This window comes from Papio anubis, chromosome 9, assembly GCF_008728515.1.
Source record: "Papio anubis isolate 15944 chromosome 9, Panubis1.0, whole genome shotgun sequence".
NCBI classification, from domain to species: domain Eukaryota; kingdom Metazoa; phylum Chordata; class Mammalia; order Primates; family Cercopithecidae; genus Papio; species Papio anubis.
In genome coordinates, this window is record NC_044984.1 from 91,753,758 (window position 1) to 91,777,744 (window position 23,987).

Below are 23,987 nucleotides of genomic sequence, written 5' to 3' on the forward strand. Positions count from 1 at the left end.
GTCTAGTGCCAATCATAATCCCAAAAGACACACTTTCAAATGCCATAATCTTGAATGTTGACATCCTGAAAGATCAAAATCCCTAGTCAAATATTCCCAACATCTAAAATCCCCCAAATCACATTCCTGAAAGATTAAAATCCAGAACCTTGAAATTGTCTAAAGCTGAACTCTGAGAAAGTGATTAGTGAATTTTTGGTGTGTGCAGGATAGTTGCTTCGTGTGAGTTATTTCATGTGAGTTGCATCATGTTAGGAAGAACTATTACCTTGTTATTATTTTTATTTGGAAATTAAATATGGCTTAAGGAGATGCATTTGGGTGCCAAGTTGACAAGGGATGGATTTGTGGACTTTAGTTGTTGACTTGACTGGATCAAGGAGTACCTAGAAACCTAGTAAAGTATTGTTTTGGGTGTGTCTGTGATAGTGTTTCCAAAAATTAGTGTGTGAGTCTGAGTACACTAGGTGGGGAAGATCTGCCCTGAATGTTGGTAGGCACCATCTGATCAGCAGGGGCCACGGAGAGAACAAATACAGGAAGCCAATTAGTTTCTCGCTGAGAGCGGACACAGATTTTTCTTTCACTGCCTTGAACATCAGAATTCCAGGCTCATGGGCCTTTGGATTCCAGGATTAAGAGTCCACTCCTCAGGGTTCTAAGGCTTTCCACTTCAAACTGAGGGTTACACCATTGGCTTCCCTGGTTCTGAGGCCCTCAGACTTGTCCTGAGCTGCTCTATCAGCATCTCAGGGTCACCACCTTGCAGACAGCCTGTTGTGGGACTTCTCGGTCACTATAATCCCTCGGTCACTATAATCCCATGAGCCAATTCCTCTCTCATGTATCTCTATACATATCCTATAGGTTTTGTATCTCTAGAGAATCCTGACTATACTATTTGGTATGGGGGAAGGCAAATATCATTCATTTTTACTGTATTTCTTATAATAGGGTGGAAGAGATCTGTGAAATTGTTCCCTTGCAAAAAGACTGTGATAAGTTAAGTGTATGAGTGTACTTAATGGTGAAAGATAAAAGTTTAAAAGCTAATTATTATTGGTGCTTCGAAAGCAGAAAATTGCTTAATTGCAAGAGCCAGGCAATAACTAGACTTTCAAATGTGCAGCATATACTTACAAAATTTGTAGACCATAACAGCTCTCCAAAAACAAGTGCAGTGAGTGTTTCAAAGATCATAGAAGTGGAAATGCAGGCAAAAAATGTAAGAACTCTCCCCTGTCAAATTATTTAATTGTGAATGACTTCTGTTACTTCATACATTAGCACCAATTCACAGTGCCATGTACTTCATCTTCACATCATTTCCAATACTGGAGATATAAATTGTATAAAAACAGTTAGAGAGTTCTCATTTGTTGTACACATTTTTTTCGTAAGTTTGATTCCACAAAGGTGCGTTATTACAATGTTGACTTTGTGACCATGTGTGCTAGCATTGCTCATGTATGTTAAAACATTGAAACTTCCTCAATAAGTGAAGAGCTGTCTTTCTTCCACATTGGCTTCTGTGAAAGATAAAAGTTCCCAAGATCTCAGTTCTTTGGGCAAATGCCTACGTGGTGGTGACCCACGATGACTTTTGCTCTATCTCATCAAGACCTAGGTTGTTCATCACCATATTTCAGACAACTGAAGTTATGCACACAATATGAGCCATCGTGACATGGTTTATACATTTTGCTTTTTGACCTATTTACTTCGAGTATGGCTCACTCACTTATAACTGTTAGAACTGTGCAACTGTTGTTCGTATACTTTAGTGTTGATGTGTTTGTGCTTGCAAAAATATGTGTGTTATTATTGCCTATTTTATTGTGTAAAGTGGCCTATAAGGTGTTCAGTCATGGTTTTGTTTTTGTTTTTGCTTTTTTGTTTGTTTGTTTGTTTTCGAGATGGAGTTTCGCTCTTGTTGCCCAGGCTGGAGTGCAGTGGCGTGATCTCGGTACACTGCAACCTCTGCCTCCTGGGTTCAAGCCATTCTCCTGCCTCAGTCTCCCGAGTAGCTGGGATTACAGGCAGGCGCCACTATGCCCAGCTAATTTTTTGTATTTAGCAGAGACGGGGTTTCACCATGTGAGTCAGGCTGGTCTCAAACTCCTGACCTCAGGTGATCCATGCTCCTGGGCCTCCCAAAGTACTGGGATTACAGGCGTGAGCCACCGTGCCCAGCCTCAGTCATGTTTTTATACATTTCTCAAATAAATCCCTCTTTAAAAATGTCAGTAAATCCTTTTAAATAATTATTTGTATTATTTTTTTCCAGAATTATATAGTTGGGATTTTGGTCTTTTGGGATTGTTAATTTTTGGGATTTTTAGAATTTAGGAACTTTGATGTTTCAGGAGTTCAACATTTGGGATTATGGCATTTGGGATTGTGTCTTTTGGGATTACAGCCCAATCCCTTTGGGTTGCTTAATGACTATTTAAGGGTTTTTTGTTTGTTTGTTTTTTCTCTTTCTGTGCAGTTACTGATGAGCCTTAGGGCTCAGACAGTGATGAGAAAATCAAAATAAGAATCATGAAAAAAACAGGTTGCTTTTCTTTTGTATTTGCTGAGCATTAGAATAATGTTTCTGTTTTTAAGTAGAAATTGTGGCATAAAGAGATACCATAATCCACATTTTGGTTCATTTGGGTGGTTTAATTTGGGTGTAATGGGATTTGCTTATATTCTACTAAGTGATAAATGTGACACCATAAACCAGCCTGGAGCTTTCTTGTGTAAACAAAAGACCAGAGAAATTAGCATTAGGACGAACAGTGTTTATACAACTCGATTAGCTTTTGAAGTAGATTTAGATCTTATTCTCTAAATTGTAAAAATCTTCCACTTCTGCCTTTTTTTGGGCTCTGTTATCTGCTGAATTCAATGCTGTAAACACAAAAGTGCTCCATAAATATACTCTGGTGATGACAGACTTGGATATAAAAGCAAAATGGTACTTAAAATTGCTCAAGTAAGTTGGTTATAGTTAGATTTTTTAAAGGCCATGGTGGTATACTTTGGTAGAATCCCCAGCTTTCTTTAAATGATGACGAAAGGTAGCCAGTGCTATCTCTGTTATGCCTCTGAGTGTCTAATATAAAAATGAATTAGGAGAAAAGGGCCAGGAGACCTACCAGAGAGCTTTGTTCTGGCAGGATGTAGTGTGGAATAATTCTGAAAATTCTCCATGAGGAATCATATCCATTGATAAGCTATCATACCCTCCTCAAAAAGGGCACAGGTAGGACTGTATTAACTTGCTGTGTGAAATAATAAATTTCCTTGTCCCATCTGGCACATTATAACTGCGTTGGTGGGTTTTAGCAACATCCCTTCCCTGAGAGCTCAACGTGAATGGTTTATGAATGATGACCGAGCTCTGAGACTCCTCACAACCTTTCTTATATAAAGTTGGTAACCCATAAAACTACCATTCCTTTAAAAAATGACCAATTTTGAATAGATTTTTAACAAAGGGAATCTTTACTTTTGCAAAATTGTATTAATGTGAGAAGGGAGAAAGTTGGAAGGGAAATCATGCTGAAATATTACTATCTCAATACTGTTTGAAGATTAAAACTAGGAATAATTATACCTAACACATTCTTCAGGGATTCTCTATTTTCATAGAAATTTTACTTAAACTAAGAACCCAGATAGGATTTTCCAAGTTGTGTTTAGAGGTCGCTTGGTTAGTCTTCAAAAGGCATGAGGTTGGTTTATTGGCAGTTTATGTTTGGATTTTCATAGCAAGTATAAAATAGTTGGCACTGCAAGTGTGTGAGTGTGTGTGATGGGTGGGAGTGGGGAGAGATACATTGTTCTCTCTAGCAATTTGCAAATCCATCTGCCTGTGCAAACCACTTCTCTCTGTGTGGGATGACAGTATATATCTATATTTTTAGTATTTTTAGATTTTGGCCCCCTTTATTAATTCACTTTTGTCTCCGCCATGAGTGTTTCTTGCAATCCTTCTGTCTTCACGTGTGCTTTGTAAACCAAAAGAGAGTGAGAGCAAAATGAGTAAATGTCTTGATAGAAACTGTTCATCAGCTTCCTTTTTTAAGAAAAATTTCACTTCTTACATTCTATACAGTTTGGAGACCTCTTAACACTTGGAGCCAGTCCTAGGTTTGCTGTATGCTTTAGCTGTTCCCCTTACCTTTCACAATAATCCCTCTTTGTTCTTTTTATTCATGCAGATTTATGCTAATGATTATTTGCTATGCAAATATTTTAATTTAGTACTTATGGTAGAGAAAGCACTGACCAGTAGACCTGAAATTGAAGCTTAGCTCAACTTTTAACTGTGAGACTTCATGTGTTTTACGTCAGCTCTCTGGGACATAGTTTTCACATCTGTAGAATGAACATTCTAGTTAATTGTCTCTTAGAACTGTGATGATAATTCAGTAATTGAAAAGCTTAATAGTCTGAAACCTAATATAGGAATTAGGCACATAGCAGAGGCTGCTCTATGTCCACCCCAATTCTTTCCCATCTTCTTCCCTAGTAATGGAGTTCTGTCTGGATCCAGACTGGGACTATATTTTGTGGTCTCTCTTGCAGCTAGATGTGACCTTGTGTTTAGACTCTTGCCAGAGGAATAATTTACTTTCATTTACCTTGTGAAATATCTCTTACCCAGGACTTCAACTTATCTTCTTTCTGATGGACTGACTGGAAGGGCTATTATTAGAGTGACCTTGAAGGCTGAGTATCTTTAGACCAGTTCTCTGAATTGAATTGTGGAGCAGAGCTGTCAGCTGATCTAGAACACCTGTCCTAAGACATTGGGTGAAAAAAAAAGATTTCTATTTTGTTTGGGGCTTTGCACTTTGAGGTCTACTTGTAACAGCAGTTTAGCTTACCATAGCTAATACCAGCATTGTTCTTGAGTCCATGTTGATAGAGATTTACAGAGTCATAGAACTGGAAGGAGCCCTAGAGGTCGTCTTGCAAACAAACAAAAATGCTTGGAGAGAAAGTAACTTTTACTTGGCCATAAAACAAATTAATTACACAATTGGAATAAAATCTAATTTTCTTTATACAACATTGTCTCGCTGTAGAGTGAGTGATAAACATGGAATCTAATCCCTACAAGATGGTATATACAGAACATATGAATGTTGTACTTCCTGCAGGAATGGCAAATTAGAAAAGCACGTAAACTCTTGCCCAACCTTTTACACTGAGATTAGAGTGGATAAGCAGGCCCTATAGAACACAAACTTTGGGGCTTCTTTTTCAGCAGTCCCTGAGCTGGAAGGTTCATTATCAGATGAAGGGGCACATCCCTTTGGTTCTGTGTGAAAACAGCCTCAAGGAAAAATGACCAACCTAGCATCAGTGCTGGGTATGTTTTAGTCACAGCTTCTGAAGCTTGTGTGCTCAAAAAGATTGATCTAAAATGGCTTCTTGAAACATAATCCAACAAGAGAGAGACAAAATTATGTTTTTAGCATTTGATCCTGAACACGCTCACTCTGTTTTAAAAGGTCTTATGGGACTGAAAAAGCCCAGGGAAACAGAAGTTGCTGTTCTCATTAAAGGAGAGAGGTATTTTTATTCATTGTTTTTATTCACATCAGTTAATTTAATATGCCTTGAAGGGCCTCTTCCAGGGTAGCAGTATTAAAGTAGCAGCTTACTCACTGATTATAAACAAACATTAGTCAAGTTTACTTACAAAAGTTGGTGCACGGATAAAAAGCAAAAGAATTACCTCCTACCTGACAGATGGAATGAGTCCCAAAGGTCTCTTCTGGTCTTGTGACAATATGCCATTTAAGAAACTTGGAATGAAATCCAAACTCTTTAACCGTGACTTATAAATCTCTCCATGATCTGGTCTGTACCCACCTTCGTTGCAAGACCCTCTTAGCCTCAGCTTGCTGCTGAGATGCCTCATCCAAGAAGTCTTTCTGTTCTACAACCACAGCCTCTTTCATGCTGCAGGGCTTTGCACATGCTATTCATACAGCCAGATACTTCTCTTCTTGGGTCTCAACTTAAATATCACCTCCCTTAGAGATGTCTTTCTTGATCACCTACAAAAGGAAGGCTCACTCTGGTTTTCCTACACTTTAACTTATTTCCTTCAAATCATTTATAGAAATTAATTTATGTATCTGCTTATTTATTTTATGCTAGCATTAATCTCTTTCTCTGGATGGTGACTTAATTGGCTAGTTAATCCATTTTGACCATAAAAGGGGCAAAGTTTAATCCAGGGTAGTCTGAAAACTCTATGTTGAAGCAAAGACAGAGGTTAGGTAAGGAGAAATTGAAACTGAGAGACTAGGAATACAGAGTGAGATTAGTGACATGAATAGGGTTTTTTTGAATGGCAGACAGGCTGAGGTGGACTCCCAAATATAGATCAGTCTAGTAGCGGGGTTGGATAGGAAGACTAAAAAGATCCAGAACCTGAGAAGGAGCTAGTAAAGTAAAAGCCAAGGCAAGGAAAGAGGCAAAATCTCAGACAGACTGACTGAGACTCATGTCTATGTCCAACTCTTTAGTAAGCATCTCAGCACTTGCCTGGATAGCCATGCCCAAGACTATTCTCTGTATCTCTTAGGGCAATTGTAGTGGATGCTGTTCCTGTGGGCAAGTGACTTCACTTCCCTTGGGAGGTGTGATTTGTCTTTGGGTCAAACAGCTGGCAAGTGATTCTTTCATCTGTCTAGTATTACCCCAACCAGTTCTTCACTCTGTGCCTACACCCCAACAGTAAGATGTTTTTCTATAGCCTTGCTAGCTGATTTCCTTGACAGCGGTTTTGTACTTTTGGTCTAGAATAAGTTTATAAACCTTCACCTTCCTCAAATTCTGAGCACTCTATGCCCCATCCATACACCAAAACCCTGTTCAGGCTCTGCTTCTTTTCACCAAAATTTACCCTTGCCTCCTTGAAGAGGAACCCAGGAATCCTGCTGGTTTGCAGTCTGTCCTCTAGTGCAGATAATTCTCTGTAGACGCTGCCTTTCTGTTGTTATAGTAATGGCAGATGTGCCTTCTGGAATGTTATGTTTCCTGGGAACACTGTTGGGAGGATCAAAAGAGAGATTTACTTGATCCCAGTTCTTTTTCAAAGTAAAAAAAAAAAAAAAAAATCTGTACCCACAACTGTATTTGTTTTCCTGCCTTACAGAAGCCAGGAGAAATTGACAGAGTAGTAGAACCAAATCTTGACAAGAAGCAGGACATGGAACATGATGAAATCTGATATCTAGCATGTTCTACTTTACTAAAGAAAACGCAATGCTCATAATTTAGCTGTACTTTGATTATCAGGATAAATTGTGCAATAAAATATATGGGTATAAGGGAAACTTCAAAAGCAACAAATAGGTGATAAATAATATAAAAGTAGATTATTGTACTTAGCTTCGATTTTAATGCTTGTAAAATGAATGAAACAATGTGTTTATATGCAGAAAGTCATATTGTCATAAATATATTTGCTAAAACAGGAAGCATAAAGTGTGGTTAAATTTCCTAATGTCTGATGGTATGCTTGAATGTTTCTTTGTGATTAAATGTGAACAATTGCTCCTTTAAGGTAAAGGTCTGTGTATATGTGATTAATCAGATTGAAATGAAAGTGCAGACGGCTCACGCATGCCTAGTTATCAGAATGATTGATTTTAGTCTGTACTTGTAGGTGAAAAAATATCTGTTAATAACCCCAGCAGCCAAACCCCTGATGTCACTGATAGCTCAATGATTTGTGCACATTCTGCATTATAGAGCTCATTTGCAGGTTTAGGGGCTACACAATGATCCATTGGATCACAAAATTATAACATGAAAAAAGTGACATCCAGATTTATGCAAGCATTATGACTGCAAAGTGCATTTCATCAGTGAGAAGTTTAAAATTGCTGCTGTTGTAGCTGTCACAGGCATCTTATTTTCTTTGGTTTGTGTGTAGGCAAGACTGTCAAGCTTTTATCACACAAACTGGTGTTTTTGTGTACTATCGCTCTCCTCCTGCTGGTGACAGCCAGTCTCTGAACCGAGTTGTTATTAAGTCTTCAGCTTTAAGATGCTACTTTACCAGCTTGTTTGAATTACACTTGATCATAAACACCTTAATGCTTTACTGGGTATAAAAGGTTCAGAACAAAATAGGAAACAGCTCTGTAGCAAGGATTGGTGGATTGCTGGTGTTGCTCTTCATCACTATAGGGAAAATGATGTTGAACTTTGAATTCTCAGTTCTGGGTCTTCTCAAAATAAAGCCCTGGGCTTAGCAGGAGACTTCGCATGTAAGACTTGGGTGTCTTCCCCATGCTGTAATGCTGATTTTCTAGACCTGGCCACTGTACCGTCAGATTGTCAAACACTCTGCCCTGCATCTTTCTTCGAAGAAACTTGCTCTTTCTCACAGCTACTAAGATGTTTGTTCTGGAGGAATGTTGGACTAAAATATCTAGGGGAATGAATTTATTTGCTACTGACCTTCTTTCAGATTAAAATATTTTTCCCCTTACTATCAATTGTGTTTGGTTCCTTTTTTTTTTTTTTTTTTTTGAGACGGAGTTTTGCTCTGTCGCCCAGGCTGGAGTGCAGTGGCCGGATCTCAGCTCACTGCAAGCTCCGCCTCCTGGGTTTACGCCATTCTCCTGCCTCAGCCTCCCGAGTAGCTGGGACTACAGGCGCCCGCCACCTCACCCGGCTAGTTTTTTGTATTTTTTTGTAGAGACGGGGTTTCACCGGGTTAGCCAGGATGGTCTCGATCTCCTGACCTCGTGATCCGCCTGTCTTGGCCTCCCAAAGTGCTGGGATTACAGGCTTGAGACACCGCGCCCGGCCAATGTTTGGTTCCTTGCTCTGAAGAAACTGGGAAAAATGGACAGAGTAATAGAGGCAAGTATTGACAGGAAGGCTATGGGATATTTGGCTGATGAAATCTTATACCTAATATGTTCTCCCTTTGTGCAAGGGAATGCAATGCTAGTAATTTACCTATACGTTGATTGCTAGGGAATATTGTGAGGTAAAATATATGGATAGAAGGGAAACGTCAAATGCTGCAAATAACAGAGCTAAATGGATTCATTTATTTAGCTTCAATTCTAATACTTGTTAAATGAATAAAGCATTGTATTCAGAATCCCTTCCTTAGAAGATCCCATACAATTGTGTCTGGCACAATACCCAGCCCACAACAGGTACTCCATAAATAGGAGTAATTATTGTTATTACTGTTATTATTATTATTGGCAAAAATGAATATAGTTATAATATGCACATTTATCTGGCGAATATAGGCCAGAGCAAGACCACCAGAGTAAATCAGTGTCCCCAAAGAAACCCACACCTATGGCACCAGTGAACTCCTTCCAGAGCTTGCCTGGCTTGGCTCTTAAATAGCTTTTGTTAAGCCTGACCCAAATCTCTGGGACTCAGTAGCCCAGGAGCCACATGTGGATAGCGGCTACCAGGTTGGACACATGGAGAACATTTCTATGAGAAAGAGCTGTATTGGGCAGTGCTGCTCTAGGGTAAACCTTGCAAAGAACCTAGAATTTGGAACCTGAAGTCTGCAACATGTAGGAAAAAAAAAAAAAAGCAACTATGCAATCAAGTAAGTACCAGAGCTGTTGGTGGAAAACAATTAGCAAGGAATTGAAGAAGAACAAATTGAGCCCTGTAGATGCATTTTAAAGTCCTTGGCTTCTCTTGAGTGAATCCCATGGTTGGTAGAAATGGGCAGGCTAACTGGGAGCTTTATCCATTACCATTCAGCATTGCTCTCAGCATCCCACAGAGAAAGCCATGGGTCCCGGGAAACTGAAATGGAAGGAAAAACAAAACAAAAACAGGATCATCCAAGACAAAAGTAGTTTGTGGCAGAATGAATCTGGAACTATATGTTTTATCTTTAAAAAGTGTTCTTTTCAAGCATAATGGTTTCTTTAATGCTTCTGAATTTAATCATGCTTAAAAGGTGAGCAAACTCATTCCTGGTTCCTCCTTCTTAAGAGTAAGTTCCTAGTTATCGATCACATCATCATCATCATCATCATCATGAATTGTGTTACATTTATTAATGAGACTCAATTAATCTCAAGAGTGGCAAGAGGTGGCATCTGTCTGAGTCTTCACAATGGCTAAAGATGCAACTAATGGCATTGCTTTCAGAGTAAGTCACAAGAATTCAATACGCGTGATAGTGTGTTGACATTCTGTCACAGAACCAATGTGAAAATATAGGTGGCTTTTAAAGATAGTTTTCCTCCCTAAAAGTTTCTTCTTATTTTTCCAAACAATTTAAGTCACTCCAGTTAGGGAACATTGTAGCATTCTTGCCTTGAAAGATTCCTTCATGTGTAACCTCCCAGGGAACTTAAATATAGTAAACTTTGCTGAATTTCACTAAATTGAAAACTGAAATTGTCACTTATTGGAGAATGAAGTAGATTGTATGGTATTGTCAGCATATTAAATCTTGGGTGAATGTTATAAATATTATTGATTGTTTTTAAATTAGAGAAGTGTCTGCACATTCAATAGCAATTCTAGCTCAATTTTTAGAAATCAAGAAATATATTAGAATCATAATGCTGACAGGGACCTCAAATGACAATCTTATCTTTCCTCTTAGACTCTAAGTCACACTGGATAAAAGTGATCCTGGGGGCTGGGTGCGATATCTCATACTTGTAATCTCAGCACTTTGGGAGGCTGAGGTGGGTAGACTGCTTGATCTCAAAAGTTCAAGACCAGCGTGGGCAACAAGATGAAACCCTGTATCTACAAAAAATACAGACATTAGCCAGGTGTGGTGGCATGTGGCTGTAGTTGAGGAGGCTGAAGTGGGAAGATTGCTTGAGCCTGGAAGGTCGAGGCTGCAGTGAGCTGTGATTGTGCCACTGTACTCCAGCCTGAATGACAGAGCAAGACCCTGTCTCAAAAAAAAAAAAAAAAAAAAAAAGGTCCTGGGAAGCTTGCTGTGAGCAGGAAGGTGGGATGGTGGAAAGACCACCCTGATTATGGACCCTGTGACCTATGCTCTCACCCCAGCTTTGTCACAGTTTCCCCCCAAATCCTTCAACGTCCCTGGGTCTCAGTTTCTTTATTGATAAAATGAGGGAAATGGACAACATAGTTTCATGGCACTTTCTAACTCTATCAGTTTTCTACTGCTCCATATAATTTATGGTATTATAAATTACCACAAATGAATGTCTTGAAACAACTCCCATGAGGCCCCAGTTGGGTTCCCTGCATAGGGTCCTTTAAGACCAAAATGAAGGTGTCGGTTGGGTTGGCCTCTTACCTGAAGACTTTGGAGAATAATTTGTTTCCAAGCTCATTTGTGTTAAGGATTAGATTCCTCGTTGTTGTAAGATTGAGGTTGCTAACTTCTTGCTGGCTGTGAGTTAGGGGACACTCTTAGCTTCTAGAGGCCACTGACATCCCTTATCCTGTGGTCTTCTCCATCTTCAAGCCAGCAACAGCAGGTGAAATCCTTCTCACACTTCTAACCTCTCTAGCTTTTTCTCCTGTTACTAGCCCAAGAAAACACAGTGTTTTAAAAAGACTCATGTAATTAGGTTAGGCTCACCCAGATAATTTCCTTCCTGATTAAATAAAAGTCAATTGATTAGTAACTTTAATGACATCTGTGAAATGCCTTCTGCCACGTCATGTAACACAATCAGGGGCATGATGTCTCATCACAGTCACTGCTGAAGGAATTAGGAATATCTTAGGGAACCATTCTGGAATTTTGCCTATTACATTAACTCTAAAAATCTTACATTCTACATCTTCCAGGCCAAGCATTCCAGAGAATGCTTTTATATAAAGTTCTTTGCTTCTCTCTCTTCCATCTGGCAATCCTTTCCTGGTAACCAATGTTAGTTTTTCTTGCTGCAATTTAAACTCACTGCTGTCAGTCCTGCCTGTATTCTTCTAATCCTTTGAAATTTTCTGAAATCAAGTTTTACCTTAGTGCACTCCTCAGTGCCAGGAGACAGTGGACATTTCTAGAGCCTGTTGCTCATTGTGGCAGAGAACCAGTGCTTTCTCAGTGACATAGACAAAAGAGACTGACCTGGTAGGATGGAGAGCAGTGGTTTAAACTGGTAGATGCTTAAATGGACTGCTGTCTAAGAAGGGGCAATGACATCTTCTCATGCACTTAACAGTGGGCCACAGATGAAAGGCACAGGGATGGTACAATCCTGCCTTCATACTTAGTATCAGCCTTTCTTCTGTTGAGGGCATTTGTAAGGAGCCATTTTAAATGAGGTTGGCCTTTCCTGAGTCCAGCCCCTTTGTGGGGATTTCAAGTGACTTAGATGGTTCTGAAAATACTTTTTAATGATGATTTTTATTATATAAATAAATGAAATAAAATTCAAAAGTACAGATGGTCCAGTAGATGAAAATAAAAATCACCTCAATCTTAAAATCCAGGAGAAAATGCCATTCATATTGGCTTGTGTATTTTTCTAGATATCATTCTATGGCATGGGCACAAATTAACTTTTAAAGTCATATTGTGCAACACTGACAATGTATAGTGAAAACTTTTCATATTGATAGAGATATTTCTTTTTTAAAAGTTACAAACACAGAGTTTATTATAACAATAATACAGTAAAACAAGCAGTTTAAACACAAGAAAAGAAAGAAAAAAGTATCTATATTCTCACCCTAACATGCAGATTTACTTACATTTTGATGATGTTTCAGTTTGCCTAAGCATTTTTAAAAGCCCTACTTGATAAACATATTTCCATGACATTATTTTTACATGGCTGGCTTCTAACATTTGATCTTATGAATATACTGGTATTTCTTCAATTATTTTTGCTGAACATTTAGGTTGCTTCCATTTCTCACTGTTGTAAAAAATGCTTCAGGGAACATCTATGTAGCTAGATTTTTTAGCATAGTCTTAGTTACTTAGAATAAGGTTGTAGATGTGAAAGGTTTAGGGCAGAGTAAACACACATATTGAAATCTTTTGAAATATATTGGTGATGCCTTCCAATTGTACAATGCCCATTAACTAATATGGTGTTGCAGAAAGAACATGGTTTTGTGGTGGAAAGATGGACTGGAGCTGCTCTTTGATTATATAATTTTGATCAAATCAATTTTCCTGACCATCTCTAGCCTCACCGGTAAAATGGGACTAGCTTCGCCTGTAAAATTCACTCTATCTACTTCAAAGAATTATTATGCAGGTAAAGAGAGATAGTCTATGGGGAAAGGACTTTGAAAATTATAAAGTGATGAAAAAATGGTCATTCATTTATCACTTATGCTAAGCAGAGTCAGTGGTCTTCAGGTAAATAGTCCACCAAATCCCACTGAAGTACACCTCTTTTGAGAATGTTAGATTATACTAACATCCCCCAAAAGTGCACTGTGGATTTGATGACACTTCAGTGAGTATGTCAGTGGCCCTAGTCCTGCTGCTAAAGTGCACTTCCAAACTTGTGTGCTTGTTTCTTTCTTGCACAAGAAAGTCTGGAACTTGGGAAGTCTATTCTGTATGGTTATTGTATTTATTTGTTTTTTTGTCACCTTGTTTTTTCGAGTTGGCTATTCACTCATTCCCCTGCTGATCTATTATGTTCTCTATGAGATTGTCTTTATTGGTACTCATAGGTGGCACTTAGCACTCATATGGCACTTTTCATCTTGAAAGCACTTTACAGACATTAGCTAATTAATTTTCACATCACAGCATGATAGGTAGGTAGGGAACTAATCTAAGCATTTGAGCTATGGCGATGAAAGTTGTGTTACAAGTACAATAAATTATTTTTTATTATTCTTTGGAGGAGGAAGAGATGGTTATATAATTTGTCCCAAATCACAAAAGGCATTTACATCAGAGTTGAAATTCAAGCCTAGTCTGATGAAGTTAGTCGTATCAGAGGCCCCCTTATGAGTCGTGATCAGCTTGCTCACAAAGATGGTATTATGGGAGGGAAACCGACCAGCTGGCTTTCCTTTCTCCTCTGCACGGGGAGCAACATTACTGGCACTTGAGCCCCTTTCTTCTTTCCTTTTGGAATGATGGCACTTATTGAAATGAACCTGATGAGAAGTTTGAAAATATTTCAGAGAAATCTCCAAGTTTATGAGGGAGAAGGAGGCTCTACCCCCAGAGAGGGCAAATATGGTTGGATTATAATTTGCTTTTGAAATCTAAGAGTGTTTCTAGTTGGTAAAATGAAACTATCACCCTTGCTTGGGAAGATGGGGAAATAGAAGGGGTAAAAATCCCTTGGCTTGGCTTTCATGAGTTTTATCATTAGGGACTCTAGAGTGGAGAGGGAGGGCAGGAAGCACAGAACCCAAAAGTATTGGCCTTGAAATTTGCTCTTGTCCTAGCTTCCCTAGAGCTAATAGAGATTGCACAATTTCTCTGGATCTTGGGGATGCCAATCAGAGTCTCCAGAATTGATTTTACAAAGGGGAGAATACTAGAAAATCTGCTTATGATGAAGAAAAGGAACTTGGTCAGGATTCTCCAGAATTCTCCTTCCCAAAGAGTCCACGGATGGAGCTCAGGCAAGGAAGGGCTCTGAACCTCAAAGCGTTCTTTCTTCAATGACATAATTGAAGGTAATATGAGGATCAAATTATTGTAGGAAAATACCTGATTCCGTTTCCTATGCCCTGAAATGCAGTCAAGACTTGCAACTTTGCTGGTTGTGGTGGTCATGGTGTGGTGGTAGTGGAGGAAGAAGCCAGCAAGAACAAGTTCTGATGTTTGATCCATTTGGCGATAGCTCACATCTGATAGTCACATTTCCTGGGTCTCTATAATTTCCCATGGCAGTGGGTGTCAATCTGAACACCTAAGCAGATGGCCTATATAAGAGGGGAGATTTGACATTTAGCTGTTAATTTATTTTACGATATGGGCTGTCATGTATTATACATGAGGTAAATAAAAGTGATGGACTAATTATGGAAACGTGCACTGCCTTCCAATTACTCTTGGATTATATGTTTAATACTTTGAAGTATTCCAATTACAGGGAGATTTGTCACTGCAGAAAACTTTTTTTATTTATGGAATTCCAACATCCTCTGCAGTGAATGGAAGCTCAGTTAATTTTTTTCTGTTAAGTTAATGAACATCCTAGATTTTTCAACACAATTGGGATTTTTTTAACTAAAAGGTTGAGTCATATTTTAGACATATATTTTTGACAACCTATTTCACAGTTGAGTGGCCTCCCCCTCCCTATATGAGATTCTGGTCCACTTTCAAATAGTAGATCCACATTTGTTGTCATAAAAGGGCAATCGTGGCCGGGTGCGGTGGCTTCTGTCTGTAATCCCAGCACTTTGGAAGGCCGAGGTGGACTAACTGCTTGAGGTCAGGAGTTCAAGACCAGTCTGGCCAACATGGTGAAACCCTGTCTCTACTAAAAATACAAAAATTAGCTGGGCATGGTGGTTTGCACCTGTAATCCCAGCTACTCAGGAGGCTGAGTCAGGAAAATCACTTAAATCCAGGAGGCGGAGGTTGCAGTGAGCACAGATTGTGCCATTGGACTCCAGCCTGGGTGACAGAGTAAGACTCCGTCTCCAAAAAAAGGGCAATCTTGTCATTTTGAAAACATCACTTCTGGTTAATTTGAGATCCGTAACTTGTTTTGGTCTATTAACTTTATCATAGTTTTTTCAAGAGCCATTTGATTGGTAGAGGAATGGATCAACACAGCAAAATGGGCATTATCCAAAGGTCTAGTTAAAAATTATCTATTTAAAAGAAAAACAGAAGCAAATAAGTTCTTTAAAGTTTAAATTCGCAGTTATGAGGAACACTGGCAATGTTTGGAAACTACAGGGTTGTCTTACTTTGTGCCTAAAGACAATAAAACTGCCTTTTGTTTTGTTTTGAACTAATAAGCTAATTTATGCTAATTACATAAAAAGAGACATTTTTCTCAATTGTATAAAAATTTGAAGTTTTATAAAGATGGAAATTTTTTGTTTGCTTTTTAGTTTAAGATAATTATTGTCTAATACAGAGCTCCCAAATTTTATTTTGATCTTTTGCAAACAGCCAGCTTCATACAATGGAGCATAGTAGCTTTATTACAAAAGCAAATGCTATGCATTTTATGGTTTGAGCATTATATTCATAAATAGTGACAGTTGTTTTATATGCTTATTTCTAACCTCATTCCAAAAAAATCACTTGAGACAGCTTATATGAATAATAAACCAAAATAGGGAAATTACAAATGAGTAATTTTTTCAGAAACAGGGAACCATAGAAATAGAAGTTAAAACTTGGGGAAGAGTTTGAACATAAAGAAGGGTACACAGTGGCCAAAGATAAGCCACAAATTGGCCCTACCTGTCTTGGTATCCCAATGAAAAAGGGAAACAAGATTAGTTCTTTAAGACAAATGATCTACAAGGAACAAACATATCTGTTCCCCAGGGCAAAGCTTTGTTTCCTGCTAATTCAGTTGTTTATATTAGTATAATATAATATAATACTATATTAGTACACTTTTTTTGAAATAACTCTATTTTTTGTGCGTGTTACTTTTGTTCTATCACAAAACCCAAGCGTGGTGACTTAAAGTAACAAATACTTATTATTTCTCTCTATTCCATGGATTGACTGGGAGGTTCTTTTGGTCTGGGCTGGTTTGGCTGGGGCTGGATGGTCTAGGATGGTCTCACTGGGAATTCTGAAAGTAGTAGACCCTATGTCTGCATGCTCTGTCATCCTCCAGAAGGCTAATCCAGGCTCTTTCATATGGTGGCAGGAGGGTTCTGGGCAGGAAGGTTTGCAAGAGAGAGCAAACTCCAATAAGCAAGCACTTTCCAAGTCTCTGCTTATATCATAGTTGCCAGTGTCCTCTTGGCCAAAGCAAGGTACGTGGCCGACCCAGATCCAAGGAGTGGAGAAAGACATTGTCCCTCTTGATGGCAAGCATTGCAAAATCACATTACAAAGGGACATGAATGGAGAGAGGGGAAGAATTATTGTCGCTATTTTTGCAAACCATCTGCCACAATTGGGAAGATTGGGAAACAATCTTTCTCTTCAGCATGCCCCATTGATCATTAAGGTTGAGCCTAGACCTGGAGTAGAGAAGAAGGACATTGTGTCAGCTATCAACTTGTTGCCTCTCGCCTGTAAATGCACTCTTCTGTATATATGTTCTGTGATAACCAGTGAAATTCCTTTAAGCATTTCTTCTGAAAGTGAGCAGGATGGTAAGCTTTCTCAGCAGAGGGCACTGGAGGGACACTGCATGGGAAAGAGGCTTTCTGCAATTTCTACTGGACCCAGAGGTCAGCAGTGTGGGTATAAGGGCGCTCCATAGACCCTGTACTAACCACAAGTCTAGAACACACTCACTGTGTGACTTTGCCTTCTTGGCCTGGTAATAATTTTTCCTCAGCCCTCTTTATATGGAAACCAGAAACTTATACAATCTGCAAAAAACTGCATAGGGGGCCCAGAGAGTCACACACTGAGCTGTTATTCCTTCCACAAGCAACCACTCCTCTCAACACCCTGTGTAGCCAATACACTCTGAAGGCCTCTGCCCCTGTCCCTCCAGCACCTGGACTCCCACTGCACACCCATGTTTCTGGTTGCTGATCGTCTGCTCTGCTTTCCACAGCATTGCCTGGTGTTTGCCCAGCAACTCCAGACCAGCTCAGACCTGACTAAGCCAGCGAGCTTCTCTGCTAGGCAGGCACAGAAACACGCATTCTCCAGTCAAGTCTGAACCCCTTCCAAGTTTGTTGTTCCTTGGGTAGTCTCCCTCAGCACTAGGGTGTCATACAGAGTTTCCTTTTATAGTTATTTAAGCATAGATACTAATTCTTACATTTAATTTCCTGTTTAACCTACTGTGTGGTTTCCATCTCTTGACTGGACCAGACTGCTACAGACATGATATAGAGAAAATGATAAGAATGACACAATGGACTCTGGGGACTCAGGGGGAAAGGATGGGAAGGCTGTGAGAGATAAATGACCACAAATGGGGTGCAGTGTATACTGCTCGGGTAATGGGTGCAGCTAGGTCTCACAGATCACCACTAAAGAACTTACTCATGTAACCAAACACTACCTGTTGCCCCAATAATCTATGGAAATAATTTTTAAAAAACGATTCGATTAGTCTGTGAGTTACAGAAAAACCAAAAATAACATTGGTTTAAACAAGATGAACATTGTTTCTCTTTCACATAAAAAGAAGTATAACGATGATCCCTCCAGGACTCATAGGGCAGCTCTCTCTGTGTTGCTAGGCTCTGTCTATATCGCTGCTCTGCTGTGCTCTACAAGTGGTTTTTACCTTAAAATTGCTGCTTAAACATCAGCCATCATATCCACATTCTAGCAAGACACAGGAGGAGAGGGTGAAGTGCACATCTTCTTAGTGATTCTTAGTGAATCTCAAGTCTTTTATGAAAACTGTTAAAAAAAAATAAGAATCTGTCTTGCGGTTGGATCTAGGGTTGTGAGGCTAATGAGTGCAGCCTCCTTACCATGATGGCAGAAAGCCTGTCTGAGAATGGAACCAACCCGGAAGAAGCAGTGCTCTGAAACCCGGGGAAAAAAACAGGGCTCTTGTGACATCATTTCATCCCCTGCCTCAAACTATAGCAAAAGCCAAGAAGTACTCTTGGATTTTTAAAATTACATGAGTGATTATAAATTTAGGCCTTGACACAGAAAGACAAACATCACATGTTCTCATTTATTTCTGGGATCTAAAAATTGAAACAATTGAAGTCATGCAGATAGAAAATAGAAGGATGGTTACCAGAGGCTCAGAAGGGTAGTAAGGGGGAAGCGATGGTGGGGAGGTAGGGATGGTTAATGGGTACCAAAAAAATAGTTAGAAAGAATGAATACGACCAGTATTTGATAGCACAATAGGAGGACTATAGTCAGTAATAATTGTACATTTAAAAATAACTAGAAGAGTGTAATTGGATTGTTTGTAACATAAAGGATAAATGCTTGAGGGGATGGTTGGATACCCAATTTTCCACGATGTGATTATTAAGCCTTGCCTGCATGTACCAAAATATCTGAGGCACCCTATAAACATATACACCTACTATGTACCCACACAAATTAAAAATAAATTTTTTTTAAAAGAGAGAAAATGGACAAGCTGGAGACTGCCTTCCCTCCTCCTGGTGAACAAGTGGGCAATTCAGGTAGATAGAAAGGCAAGGGAGGAAGAAGGGAAATAGAGGTAAAGGGAGGTGATCATTTCTTTTCTCCTTTTTCCCAGGATAGAAGCTGGGGGACAGGTTTGGGCCATCAAGCTGCTTGGTCAATGTGAATAATTGGAACTCTCATACAATGTTGTCAAGAGTGTGTCATGGCAAAAACTCCTGGACAAAAATCTGGCAGTTGTTTTTTTAATGAAACTACAAATATGAATATTCTATGACCCAGGAATTCACCCAGAGACAAATGAAAACATGTCCACAAAAAGGTTTGTCTAGGAACGTTTGGAGGAGTTTTTTCATAATCAGCCTAAACTAGAAGTAGCCCAGGTGGTCATCAGTAGGAATATTAACAAAAGGTGGGATTAACATACACTTAAATCCTCTTTAGTAATAAAAGGGGACAGACTCTTAATACATGCAACAACATGGAGAAATCTCACACACATCTACCCATCCCCCCTCCATCCTCTCATCTTACTTTTGATGTATTTCAAAGTAAATTACAGATGTATGTATACTTCCCCCTAGTTTGGCATACTCATGATTCATTCGATTTATTCTTCATTATGTGAAGGAAAGCTTATGAAAAAGAACACATAGAATATTGTTTCAAATGAAGTTCTAGAGAAGGCAAAACTAATCTAGGTTGGATAAAAATCAAAACATTGGTTGCCTCTGGGGAGCTGAGGATTGAGTAGGAGGGGACATGAGGGAATTTCCTGGGGTGATCATAATGTTCTCACATCTTGATTGATAGAAATTTGGGTAACACAAAGGTATGCACATGTGAGCATTTGTCAGCATCCATAAATGTGTGCTTTAGATTTGAAAATTTAATTGCATATAATTTCTTACATAAAAATGTAAACAAATATAGCTAGTTAATGAAAAGTATGCTGAAGCATTTAGGGAGTGGTGTACAGATATCTGCAATTTACTTTTTGAAATACATCAAAATAAGAGATTGATGGATAGACAATGAGTTGAATAGAAGGATAGATTATATGATAAAAAGAAAGTATTCTTAAATGTCGATGGCAGTAACTGACTGGTAGGTATACAGATATTCAATGTAAAATTCTTCCAACTTTGATACATGTTTAAGATTTTCATAAGAGAACATCTTTTTTAAATGCTCAGTTAGGTATGGGGTGCTACAGAGCACTCATTCTAAGAGCATGCTTTCCCCTGCCACTGGGGGAAGGCTGCGGGTCATTAGGACAAGAGACTTGCACCGCTGTTTCAGCATGATGTAAGTTGGTGTTCACTAGCCCCAGGAAATGGGTAGATAGAGTGCTCTAAGGCAGTCCTTCTGGAGCATGATACTTTGTGTGTGATGTGCTTGTTATATAGAACTTTTCAGTGCACTAGTATGGAGATATGGAGGTGCTGAAGTTGCCTGTGACTGACAGAGATCTGGGGTCAGGCTGAAGAGGCCATCATGAGTGGCAATGAAATTGGGAACAAAAGGCCAAGGCTTAGAACAAAAGGCCCCAGCAGTGGGTGGTAGCATGATGTTTAAGAGCTAAAGATCAAGCAGTTCTCAGGGGTCACTTGTCCATTCACTCATTCATTCAATAACTATTTCTTAAGCAGCTACTATGTGCTAAACAGTGCTCTAGGTTCTGAGTATACAGTAGTCAACAAAATAGATATTCAAAATAGATATTCAAAAAGTCTTGGCTGGGCATGGTGGCTCACGCCTGTAATCCTAGCACTTTGAGAGGCCGAGATGGGCAGATCACCTGAAGTCAGGAGTTTGAGACCAGCCTGGCCAACATGGTGAAACCCTGTCTCTACTAAACATACAAAATACAAAAATTAGCTGGGCTTGGTGGCACACACCTGTAATCCCAGCTACTCAGGAGGCTGAGGGAGGAAAATCACTTAAACCTGGGAGGCTGAAGTTGCAGTAAGCCAGGATTGGTCCACTGCACTCCAGCCTGGGTGTCAAGAGCAAAACTCTGTCTCAAAAAAAAAAAAAAGAAAAAGAAAAGAAAAGAAAGAAAAAGAAGAAGAAAAAAACCCACAAAAAGTCTTGATGAGGGAGAGAGGAAAAACAAACAAATAAATAAGTAAATAGGAAATATGTCAGATGATGATAGATACTATAGAAAAAATAAAGCAAGGAAAATAAAAAGGAGTACCAGCATAGAAGGATTAGTATTATATACAGAGTGGTCTGGGAAGAACTCACACATGAGGTGATACTTAAGCAAAGACCTGAAAAATATAAAGGAGTATTTCTTATAGCTATGTTAAGGAGCTATCTTACTTTAGGGCTAAAGCAGCAAGTGCAAAGTCCCTCGGGTAGAAGTTTGCTTGCCATCTTTGTAGAAGAGTTAGGAGATCAGTTTGACCTGAATCAACATGAAGAAAGTAGTAGGGGATCAGAGAGATTGTAGGGGAGCAGTGATGATAAGGACTTAAAGACTTTGAGTAAGATGGAACGCCATTGGAGCATTAGAGCAGAGGCATGAACATCAGAAATAACATTATTTGCAATTTTAAAAAATTGTAAATAGACTGAAGGGCAAGAGTCAAGGCAGGAAGGTCAAGTATGAGCCTTTGATTAATCCAGATAAGGAAGAACGGGGGTTTGGAGCAGGTGGAAGAGCAGATAGGAATTAGTCAGGTTCTCATTACATTTGAAGGCAGGGCCAATAGGATTTACTTGGCAGTAGAGGTGGGATCAGAGAGAAAGAAAGGGGTTGAGAATGATATCAAGATTTTTGGCCTGGGCTCCCGGAATGAAAGACAAATGCTATGGCAAGGATATAGGAATTTGGGGGGGGGCAATCAATAATTTGAGATTAGACATATGGAGTCTGAGATGACACTTAGTCATCTAAATTAAAATTGTCAGGTAGGTTATTGAACAAATGTGTCTGGAATTCAGAGGAGAGGTCTGGTCTGTAGGTAGAAGTTTGAGAGTGGATTGCATGTAGAAGCTGGTAAGATCAGCTAGGGAGCATGTGAGGTTAGCAGTAACCAGGCAAAGAGACTGAGGAGGGTAGGCAAGTGAGGAGAACTGCAGAGGATGGCTAGATGCCACATGAGGGAAGTTCTCAAAGGATGAGAGGGTCATCAATCATGTCAAATGCTGCCGATGGTCCAGAGAGCGGAGTGCAGCCTTGTCCATCCAATCTGCAACAGATCAAGAAGGATTCATCCTGGGGACACAGTGTGTATCCAGGACAGTTCATGTAGAATACTCCCTTTCTCAGCTCTCTATATCTAGTCAACCCTTGGAAGGAGCATGGCAAGGTTGAAAAGCTGAAATACTAAAACCCAGTGTTTAGTGAAATGGACTGCTTAAATCATTGTATTGGATTAGTTTTACATGTCTGATTAAAGTTTCCACCTAGCAAGAGGGAGCTCAGAGGAAAGGATGATGTATCAAAAATAAATAAATAATAAATAAATAAATAAATAAAATAAGTAAATGGGGCTACATTTTCTTTACACATCTGCATGGTAAGTAATTAAGTGACCTCACTGCATTAATAAAGAGTCACACTCTGAAAGGTCTAAAGCTACTTTGACATTCTTTAGAGTTCTCTACCTCTTTTCTTTTCTTTTCTTTTCTTTTCTTTTCTTTTCTTTTCTTTTCTTTTCTTTAGGTAGAGTCTCACTCTATTGCCCAGGCTGGAGTGTAATGGCACAATCTCAGTTCACTGCAACCTCCACCTCCCAGGTTAGAGTGATTCTACTGCCTCAGCCTCCCAAGTAGCTGGGATTACAGGCAGGCCCGCCCGACTAATTTTTGTATTTAGTAGAGACAGGGTTTCACCATGTTGGTCAGGCTGATCTTGAAGTCCTGACCTCAGGTGATCCGCCCACCTCAGCCTCCCAAAGTGCTGGGATAATAGTAGTGAGGCACTGTGCCTGGCCTTGAGTTCTCTACTTCTTATTAGCCAATCATTTCTTACTACAATCCCCTGCTACAGTTAATGCTTCTTTTTGTTAACATTATCCTGTTAAAATTACTGTATAACTTTGGTCTCCTGATTGGACCAAGACTCGTGTGGTGTCCCCCTAAAACCCCCCAGATTCATAGTGATTTCCCCAGAGGCCGTGGCTGAGCTACAGACTGTGCTCCTTGTCCTTTACTTCATTCCAACCACTTGATTTTAGTGGAGGCCGTCCACCGTGGTTCTCAACCTCCTCAGGATTGGTTCATACAGAAAGTATCAGCCCAAAGCTGACCAGTCTTTCCCGTGTATGTTTTTTTAAACTTGAGCCGGGGTGATGGAAACATTCTATATTAAGGTTGCAGCAGTGGTTATGCGCAGATGTATAAATTTGTCAATGCTCACTGAAGTGTACACTTAAAATGGATGCATTTTAAGCGCCCTATATCTCAATATATGTGCTTTAACAACAAAACAAAACCTTGTGCTCTGGAATTGAAACTAAGGATACAAACTGCCTGGGGCAGCCAGCCTGGTGAAGACCAGACTGAGAGAAGGCAGCTGAGATACACAGAGGTAAAGATGAAGGCAAGTTTGTGGGCACTGGTCTCTGGTTCCTTTTGTATTCCAAGAGTGGATTTACCCCTTTCTTTTCTGCTATTTGTTCTTCTGTGCTAATACATTCTCTTGTTTTTGCATAAACTAGCTCAATTCAAGTTTCCATTACTTGTAACAGGAACTAAAAATATCTAATACAGAAAGAAAAGGTCATTGTAGGCTGAGCTAATCAGGGTGAGCAGACTTTATTTCGGAGCTGGATTTTATAGGGTGCAC